Source organism: Phyllostomus hastatus, unplaced genomic scaffold, assembly GCF_019186645.2.
Source record: "Phyllostomus hastatus isolate PE091 unplaced genomic scaffold, TTU_PhHast_1.1 phas_contig_254, whole genome shotgun sequence".
Classification (NCBI taxonomy): domain Eukaryota; kingdom Metazoa; phylum Chordata; class Mammalia; order Chiroptera; family Phyllostomidae; genus Phyllostomus; species Phyllostomus hastatus.
In genome coordinates, this window is record NW_025333810.1 from 20,389,005 (window position 1) to 20,397,173 (window position 8,169).

Here is an 8,169-nt window from a genome sequence, read left to right on the forward strand (position 1 = left end):
ACTCTCCATTTATAAGTTCTCTTAGAATATCATATGCAATTTAAGTTTCCTATTTTCATCACTAACTTTATTTCTCTTTAAATGAAATAATTCATATTAATTAACATGCAAATCACTTCCTCATCAGATTGTCCTTCACTGCATTTCATACAATGAAATCATAAAAGTATAACCTTCTACATATTTCCCATTGATTCAACAAACATTGGTATAAAATATCTCAGATTTACATAACTCACTGAAATTAATAAGGCTCCTCTATGTACAGTTTTTATTTTATCTCCCTACAATGCTGCAAGGTAAGGGTGGGTGTAATAATTCACTTTATAGATAATTAAAGTGGAAAGATGTTAAGGTACTTCACAAGTGTGTAACAATTAAGTAGTTTTTCCTCTACACTGTGCATATTTAGACAAAACAGGGTTGGGTGCTTGGTTATGGATACATGTTTTCTCTTCAAAATTCTAAGTAATCCAATAGCTATGATCAAAGGAGCCCATGCTGTGCTTAAGGCAGATATTAAATAATGTAGCATTATTGCTCAGAGAAATAATCATTTCTGACTGATGGAGTAGGCTGTGGAAAGAACAACAGACCCAGAAGAATATCTCTTTAAATGAGATTGAATGAAGAATGACTTACAAAAAAAGATGCAGAAGGCCATTTCAGATAGAAGGGATACTCAAAGTGGTCAGGACTTCTCTGGTTCCCAAAACACAATAGACTTGGCTAACATGGAACCTTTCATATTACAAACACCTGAGGATTCTGAACAAATATGTAAGAAAAATAATGTAAATGCAAGGCTGATGTTGTAAGAGGAAAAAGAAAGAATTTGAATCCTCCTGATATTGGGGAAAAAAAGAGTCCCTTGAAAGTTAGAACAGTAGAAGTAGAGGCTGATACACTGTGATTAGCAGGTGGGATATTAGACCTACAATTAGGTCTTACAGTCCTAGAAGCTAAAGGCTCAGTGTCTACAGAGAAACAAGAGACAAAGCTTTTGTTCCTAGTGAAAAATAGGAGCTGGAACCATAAAGGTAGGACAAGCTACTTGCTTCACAAAAAGAAGCTAGAAAAAGTACATATTTAGGAGCATGGATGGTAAAGAATGTCCAGAGCAATGCATAGAAAAAAATATCCAGAAAAAATGTATGTAATTCATTTGGTAAAACAATCATCAAGATTCAGATTTGACATAGAAGTCATTCAGAGGCTAGTGAGAGCCCTAGGGTGCCAGACATTATAATAATCAATACTACTGTGGAGTGTCACTTCCACAAGCCAATCCACATAGGACTATCAAAGATAAAATAATTCCTACTAAAGATAAGCTCACAAGAAACATTACAAAACTTATAAGGAAATGATACACATGAGGGGAAATCAGCAAACACAGTGAACAGAGGAGTAACACCTCCAGGAATGTGAGGTAATAAAGCGATCTGTATGAGAAAACCAAATAATTATGCTTATACTAAACACAGGAATAAGAGAAGGAGTGAAATTCATGAGGAAAATAAAGGCAATACAAAAGAACAAGCAGGTTTGAGGAAGAATAAAATGATATTTCTAGAAACAAAATGCACAATCATTGAAACAGTCAGGGGTAAACAGCAGATGCCACACAGTTAAGTAAGGAATCTGTATCAGCCATGAAACTGTGTCACTTAGATCTGCTATGGGGACCAAAATAGACAGACGGCCCAGGTGCTTTGCTCTGAAGCTAGAACCACATCTGTGCTGAGTCCATGCTTCCAGCAGCCAGATCCCAGCCAATGGCTGAGTGCTCTAGGGACATTAATGCAGACCTAGTCCTGTGAGACTCAGGACTCCTCAGATGGGTGACTTTCTCCCCAGACTTCCCCTTGGCTGGGCTGCAACTTTCTCGGGCAGTTCAAGGCCCTGCTTATTCAACACTCCTCCCAACCCTAGTTCCTTCACAGGAGTCAGAACTACTTCAGACTCCATCTCCCTCCCTTTTTTCTTCACCGCCATTCCCCTCAGTAAACCTCTTCCAGTCCAATCTCCTCTTGATGTCTGCTTCTCAAGGGACCCCATCAATGTAAAACAAGATCTGAAATACAGATCTGAGAAAAATTATCCAGAATGTGAAAGCATGTTATAAGCTGTATTCATCTAAAAGTGAGGGCAAAAAGAAAACCTTTTAGTTTTTAAAGAGAGAGAGAGAGATAAACAGTTTACTCATAGACCCTTGCTAATGTAGTTCAGGAATAAGAACACTGAGCCCAAAATAAAGGAATTCATCCTAGAATCAATAATGATAAATATAAGGATATTTTAAGTGAGGGTTAAATATAAAACAAGTACAACAATGATTATTTTTAACCACCCAAGATATTAGGTTGTAGAAAGATGGGAGAGTACATAGAGTGACTTAAGTCTATGGACTTTTTATTACTCAGGAAAAAGGTAGATATATTTGAATAAATATATCTTTATAAGTCAACTAGGCAAGCCAGATTGAACATACGAGTTTATCACCACTTATTGTCCAAATCCCATTAAACTGGCAGTAAATGAATAGGAAAAACAAGCCCACAAGGAAAAATAAAACAGCAGCAAACAGCATGATTTAAAAAAAAATGGCAACTTGAAATGTGTGAACTAGAGACTATCTTAGAGCAGAGAAGAAGGAAGTGCAAGAGCCTTTAATGGATGCAGCCAATAAAAAACAGTTTCATTCACTCTACAGAATCAGAAAAGCTAACAAACTGGAGGCAACAGGTATGGCTAAACTGTTCGTTGGAGGGTGGGGTGAATATCGTGGGAGGATTGATGGAAAGACAGCTTAAAAAAAAAACAGTGTGAACCTCAAGTGGCTTTCATGATCCATACAAGGCAACTGTTTTTCCCTCATCACACCAAAAAATAGAAAGTTTATTCTCTGAAAAAACTGACCAACAGAAGTTCTCATGTGATGGATGCCGGACGTAACTGGGAGCAGAGGCGAGGTGCTGAGCTGCAAAGAGGGAGTTCAGCTCCACAAGCTCTCTCCTCAGCTCTCCTGTCTCCAGGCTCTTGGAATGCTGAAAACCTGGCTGACAGTCTCAGATGGAAGATACGAAATCCCTTTTATGATGAAGCTGACCAGCTCAAGAGAACAAAGTTAAAACCAAAACCACAACTATGGATCCTCTAAAATTTGGATGTTGACAAGAGAGTTACAAAGTCTAGTTAATTTATCAGGGTCTTGTTCTTAAATATGAATACACAGCCAGCCAGCCATCACTAGAAATTAAAGAACTTCCAATGTGAAACAATAAAAATAATTGAATAAACATTAAAAAAGGAACTTGGAGGATGAAACACAAAATTTTAATATAATTATGATTACTATTCTATGAAAGATAAAACTTATTACACACTGGAAATATTATCAGGGGTTTTCACCAATAAATTAGAGAATTTGAGTACAAAGTTCAAAATACACTCCAGAAAGTGAGACAAAATATAGATCAGCAATAGGAGAGAACTTACAAGAAAATTAGATGACCATTTCAAAAGCTCTAACTTCCACATATGGGGATTTCATAAAAAGAGAACAGAAAACCTAGGAAGAGAAAGTATCAAAGACGTAATACAGAAAAATCTGAGGACCAAAGGACATGAGACTCTAAGATGCAGGTATCCTACTGTATGCACAGCAGAACAGGAAAACAAAAACAGAAACAACTTTCTTACCAAAGCACATCACCGTGAACTACCAGAGCATGAATAATTAAGACAAAAATTTGAAAGTTTCCAGAAAAATAATCACAGGATCCGATAGGATATGACATTGCACTCATCAACAGAAATACTGGATGGTATAATGCAGGGGTGTCAAACTCATTTTCACCGGGGGCCACATCAGCCTCTCCATTGCCTTCAAAGGGCTGAAAGTAATTTTAGGACTGCATAAATGTAACTACTGCTTAACTAGGGGCAAGGAGCTCGGCATTGCCACCAGGTAGAAAAAAGGTAGCAGGCCGGATTCAGTCTGTGGGCCTTGTGTTTGCCACCCGTGGTATAAGGCAAAGGGAAAGTGCTTTAGAGATTCTAAGGGAAAATTATTTTCAATTTAGAATTTCATACCTGCATCCCCAGCCAAATAATCAAGTGTGAAAGGACAGACAATATATATATACAGAGTGGTGCAAAAGTAGGATTCACAGTTGTTCATATATAAAATAAAGCAATAATTAATAATACAAGAATAAACTCTGTTTCATGTACTCATAACTGTAAACTTATTTTGACCACCCTGTGTTTTTAGACATGCAAGTTGTGAGAAAAATTGGCCTCCTGAGCACCCCATCTTTAGTAATCTATAGAAGGGTGCATTCTCACAAAACCAGCTGGCAAGCTAAGAAACCAGGAATCACTGGGTCTGGTAGGCAGGGGAGCCAACCTAGAAATAATGGGATAATGGTAAAGCAGAAAACCCAGGAAAATGATCATAGTAGTAAGTCAATAGACACTGCCTAACAGTCAAAATAGTGAGTCAGTAATGTCTAAAAATATTTGAAAGTAGCATAACAATGTTATTTAGAAATATGAAGATAATTATTAGAAGAAAGAGCTCAGAGTGTTTGAGGAGGCTGCTTCTCAGAAGTGGGATTAAAGAACAGGGAAGCTGGGCCTGCTCTTTTTCATCATAAGCCTAAACACAAAAGCTTTGACTTTTTAACCTTCTTGTAATATTTTTTTAAAATAACTTTTTTGATTAAGTGTACCCACAAAGTATGGAAATAAAGTCAGTGGGGCGGCAGTCAGTGAAGTGGAAAAAAGGAAATGTGGAAATTTTGATGAACTGAAAACAGGAAAGGAGGATAAAAGCATATAAAAATAAAAGCAAAACTATGTATCAAAAGCACAAAAATGTTGATAAAAATAAATCTAAAATACAAATAAAAATAATAAAATGGATTAAAGTCAGATAAAAGTCAAAGTCTTGTATAAAATAACAAAATTCAGCTCTGTGCTATTTAAAAGAGGCATACAGTACTTTAAACATAATGATACAGGAAAATAGAAATTTCAAATACAGCAAAAGGCATGCAAGCAGACATAACCAAAAGAAAGTTGTTATTATATTAATGTCAAACCAAACAGATTGTAAGGCAAAAGGCTTAGGAGCAACTAATTCTGACATATGGTTAAAATAATTTACCCAGAAGTAATAATTCTGAATTCATGTAAGCCTAATAATGCAGCCTCAAACTGTTGGGAACCACCCTGCCTGGTATCAGAAGCTGAAACCCCCACCTAGGCTAAGGCTAAGGGAACGCCCTTGGAACTGTAAGCCAGCAAGGAGACAAAAGCTTATCTTCCTGGCAGGAATGCTGCTTCTGCTGCTTTATTCATAACTGAATCCCCAAAAAGCTTGGTCAGTTAGCCAAAGACGGGTAAAATTCCCCACGGGGGGAACGACCTAAGACAGGCATGATCACTTTGGGAGGCCGCCAAAAGAAGGACTTTGGGGGCTGCAGCAAAAGGGGGTGATGGACCCTCACTCCTCGGCTTTGACATAGCCTGAGTTCTCAGCGTCTGGGAAAAAAACCTCCTTGTCTCCCAGTTGCCTTAGTTCCCTTGCTCCACCTAAGCCTGAAACAATGACAGGGTGGTGCAGCTCTGTACTGAGAAGTGCGGATTCCCCGGGGTGATCAGGCCTAAGAAACAATATGTAAATTACTGTGAAACCTTCTTCGTTTAGAATGCTCTCAGTTGAATGAGAAGGGTCTTAGGAGGAAGTTATTTTGTTCCTCAGTCTTACAGCTCTTTGACCCCGACTCAATAGACCAGCAGAGTTCTTTGTTTTCTATGATTCCTTACTTCCCCCTAATGAGTACTGTACTTTACCTGAATTATTATGCAGAATGAGCCCAATAAAAGCAGGTATGGACTGTAAATCGGCGCGCTCCCCACTAGGGGGGGTGGCCATTCCGTCCCTACTTCCCCACAGAAACTAGTTTGTCTCTGTGCATGTTTTTTCTCACGTGTTTATCGTCGAGCCATCCGCAGCATTCTGTGGTCACTGCTGGCCGGTGACCCACGCAACATCAAACTATATAAAAAAAAATTGAAAGAATTTCAAGGAAGAGAGGAAAATGTCAAACGTTTTGGAAAAGCATAACATGTATTTAAAATCTAATTGACTATCTTGGGCTGATACATGTGTGACTGTATGTATGTGTATATAATATATAGGCATATGTATGGGTAAAGATGTAGGTATATATTTTTGTGTCTTTATATCTGATTTATTGAACTCTCAAGCTGGCTATTGTAAAATGCAAGGAGAAACCAGCTAATCCCTCTACTTCAAGGACTTTGCTCCTGAATATAATCTTGACAAATTCAGCTCTTCCAGTTACTTCTACATAATAAAAATGTAGTCCTGATATATAGACAGATATTCTATCTATCTATCCACCCACGCACAGAATTTTAGAAGTTAAATTTAATTTATACATGTGTATATCACTGTTATGAAGCTTTGCTTTGTGTGCCAGACCAATTTCTGGCCTTGTCTTTAAAGAGTCCTATGAAAAATTTTAAGAGACCCCCTTGTTATTGGCAGTTTCTAAATCCATAGCTTGGCCACTAGCTTCTGGCATCCACCCTTCTGTTGCAGTCACCCAATCCCCCTAAGTCATGCCCTTGGGGTGACTCCCTCCCAACCATCCATAAATCTTGAGAAAACAATGCATCCACATTTGCCCTATGAAAGTGCAGTCCATTTCCAGGAAGACCACTTTAGCCAGGGTCTTACCTTTAGAATATTTATTCCTGAGTCAGGTACCAATTATTGTGTCCCAAATGCTAGGGAGCTCTGTCTAGCTCTCTGATTGGTTCTTTTGAAATGGGTTCCTTGATTAAAATGAGAGCAGCAGTAGCACCACATCTGAATGGAGAGCAGAAACACTGAGGCTCTCAAAACTCTCTAAAGAAGCATTTCCTTTCTGACCTCTTATCACACACACAACCAATCCCCTAGGCTGGCCTCACACAACCTTGAAGTGAGTGAGGACCTAAGGGTTGTAAAAGCTGGCTCACATATTCTTAGAATGGCTAGCAAAGCTATGCATTGATGAGCTTTACCACTTTCAGCTGAAACATTGCAGCAACAAAAACTCAGAGTTCACATCTTTTTTCACACACACACGCCACCCTACACACACGATTTAACCCCATAAAAAAAAAAGACCCAGTGCAAGTCTCCACACATATTGGAGAACTGATGTGATACTGACCATGTTCTTTTTAATTTTATCTTACAATATAATTAGAAATCAATTGATAAGAAGACAGAAATCTTCATATAATGAAAAATTTAAAATAATTCTGTCAGTCATGGGTCACAGATAAATAATGAAATTAGAAAATAATTAGAAAGAATTACAAAGAATATCTCTATGTGTCAAAACTTATGCATCTAAAATCTAATTTAAAGGAAAATTTAAATGTTTATACTAGGAAAAAATTTACCTGTATAGAGTAAAAATATTTACCTATGCCAATGTTTATTCTATGTCAATAGGATGTTGCTTATCGATTTTATATTGTATTAGACCATGTACAGTCTTTGTGCCTTTTTAGAAAAATGGTTCATTATTTTTTCAGTTTAATTTTTGAGGATGTCTAAAGTAATTTCTTATCCTTTGCATGGTTAAAAGGAAAACAAGCATATTATTCTCTAAATACTGTTTGTTAATACAATATTTTCATATTATTACAATAAATAATTCATTAAAAGCAATTTATTTTCTTCAACTAGGTAGACACATGAAGGCAAGTTTCCTACATTTCAGCTGATCTAAAAAAATTTTAGGAAAATTCAGGGTCTTGAAAGATGAGAAGTCAGCAGCTGCAATTAAGCTCTAAAAGCTCAGACAGAGAGAAAAAAAATTAAGCTTTGTGCTCCCTCTACTGGCCCAGAGAGAAAATTCCCAGAAACAATTCCCAGAAACAAGACAACTTCTGTTAAGTAATAAATGTCACACAAAGATATTTAAAAATTCTTAGAACAATTCCAAATGCTGCTTCACTTTTAAGTGGAGCCTCCCTGGTGATGAAGACGTTGCAGGGGTAATAGTCTGTCCTTCTCAACTAGTAACTCATGAGGGATACATTGTCTCGCCCCCTAGTGGGTATTTGCAAAAA